Here is a 2,547-nt window from a genome sequence, read left to right as displayed (position 1 = left end):
CAAAGATCTTGAACAAAGATCTGCAGACGATTGTTTTAGGTATGTGAAAGGAATGGTGTACCTGAACGGGTCGTAACGCGTTGGCGAGATGTCATACCAGAAGACTGAAGACTGACATGATCCAAAACCAAAAACACACACCAACAAACGCAACGGAAAACATGCTACAAATGAAAAGTGCTGCAGTCACATAAACGTTGCAGAATCGAACGCATTCTTTATCTTTATGCTAAACACTTGGCTGTATACATAAATACAGGCCAACTAGTTGCCTCGGTAGCAGCCGTCTCTTGTGACTATAGGGGTGTTATCTCAGGTCTATAGGGCTCTAATCATGGTAAAAGTCAAACAGGTTTCCAATGCTCCAAGTAATTATTACCAATATTGAATCCTGGGCTGCACGGTGGATGTGTGGGTAGCGCGCAGGCCACACAGCTAGGACACCCGAGTTCGATTCCACCCGCAGACATCTCTGTGTGGAGTTTCCATGTTCTCCCCGCCCCAAAAAAATGCTAGGTTAATGCTAGGTTTGTCTATATGTGCCCTGTGATTGGCTGAATATGAATATAACCTCATGATATTACTACAAATGTACCAATGCATTTGCATGCATGATATTATTGTTATCAAATTGGTGGCTAATTAGCTCTAGCTAGGTTTATTTTTGATGGCTATCTTGGAGAATAAATCCATTCAGACGGATACATGTGAAGCACACAATTAGAAACAATAATGTAGCGGACCACATCTGGCCCCCGGGCCTTGAGTTTGACACCGTTAGCAGCACACATAATTGGGAATTGGATTTACAATAAACAGGAAGTGTGTATAATTTCCACTAACCTGAATTTGAGTGAGCCGACCTAGCATCGTAACAGAAGGGAAGCGTTAGCAACTGTAGCATTAGCCGTCCAACAGCAACTATAATTCCAAAACACAAAACATAACAACGGCTAAAGATATTGCTAGTCACAACACTGATATTTACAATAGACAGGAAGTGTGTATAATTTCCACTTACCTGAATTTGAGTGAGCGGACCTAGCATCGTAACAGAAGGGAAGCGTTAGCAACTGTAGCATTAGCCGTCCAACAGCAACTATAATTCAAAAACATAACAACGGCTAAAGATATTGCTAGTCACAACACTAATATTTACAATAGACAGGAAGTGTGTATAATTTCCACTTACTGTAATTACAAAACACAAAACATAACAACGGCTAAAGATATTGCTAGTCACAACACTGATATTTACAATAGACAGGAAGTGTGTATAATTTCCACTTACCTGAATTTGAGTGAGCGGACCTAGCATCGCAACAGAAGGGAAGCGTTAGCAACTGTAGCATTAGCCGTACAACAGCAAGTATAATTCAAAAACACAAAACATAACAACGGCTAAAGATATTGCTAGTCACAACACTGATAGATTTACAATAGACAGGAAGTGTGTATAATTTCCACTTACCTGAATTTGAGTGAGCGGACCTAGCATCGCAACAGAAGGGAAGCGTTAGCAACTGTAGCATTAGCCGTCCAACAGCAACTATAATTCAAAAACATAACAACGGCTAAAGATATTGCTAGTCACAACACCGATAGAGGCAGCCATCTTTTAAAATGGCAGCCTTGTAGGTACTTACATGCTTGAGTGTAATACTGAAAGTCCTGCCATTGTGTTTGTAAGGACCCCGAGCTGTCTAACAAGGTGCCTGATTAAATTACCAATAAAACATAACAAAGAAATGGGAATTTACAACCACAATAATAAACATATTGCTGAATCAATACAATACAATACAATACTGTACTTTTAAAATGTCTTTGACTAAAGCAAGTTGCTTCCATTAAATGATTTATGTGGACTGTGTGTTTGGATGCACAGCTTGCTGTTCCTCACAGGAAACAAATTGCAAATTAGAGGCTGCGTTTGCGTGAGACAAGTAAAAGATCGTTGACAAAGTTCCTTTTTGCAACGAGGGCACCCCAGTTAGCATACAGCGCTGCATATAAACAGATGGCATGCTGGGTATGTGCATTAGCTAACGCATAAGTATGTTATGCAGTTCTTTGCATTTCTATTTTTTGCATCACGTAACGCCTCACATACGTATAGGAGCGGCGCGTGGCTTTAATGAGACGACAAGATGAGCGGTGGCCTGATCTTTATTATGAAATATTTTGACCTGAATGCATGCAGAGGTTATTTCTGCTCTACCGACATGATGAATTGCTACCATGAAAATGTTTGGCTGACACAATGGCTGCCGCGATGCCACACATCTTCTTGGGAATATTGCCGGCATGTCAAAGGTCAGAGGTCAGAGGTCAGAGGTCAGGCCAAAAAAACAACAAGAGCAAAAATGGAAATATCAGCATTAATTGTACAAAATGTAATTTATTTTGAATGAAATCAGAATATTAAAAAAAATGTCATCTAATAAGAAAAAGTAGAAATTTTATGAGAATGTAATTTTAGTAGCATAAAATTTAAATATTAAAGAATTGTAACATAAGAAACAAACTACTAAACATAAGATAACT

The 2,547-nt window shown here is 39.2% G+C and overlaps 1 long non-coding RNA gene across 1 annotated transcript; it reads right to left on the bottom strand.

Annotated features, from left to right (window-relative positions):
- Positions 1-841: 841 nt before the first annotated feature.
- Positions 842-2,322, bottom strand: LOC144901927 (uncharacterized). Its single transcript, XR_013630103.1, has 3 exons — positions 1,292-2,322; positions 1,022-1,099; positions 842-921 (listed from the first exon to the last, which is right to left on the bottom strand). It is a non-coding gene; the product is annotated as an uncharacterized LOC144901927 (long non-coding RNA).
- Positions 2,323-2,547: the final 225 nt, after the last annotated feature.

The sequence above is a fragment of the Doryrhamphus excisus genome, linkage group LG17, assembly GCF_037039965.1.
Source record: "Doryrhamphus excisus strain RoL-2023G ecotype Guam linkage group LG17, RoL_Dexc_Guam_v1.1, whole genome shotgun sequence".
In the NCBI taxonomy this organism is placed as follows: domain Eukaryota; kingdom Metazoa; phylum Chordata; class Actinopteri; order Syngnathiformes; family Syngnathidae; genus Doryrhamphus; species Doryrhamphus excisus.
This window is presented reverse-complemented; position numbering and strand designations above follow the sequence as displayed.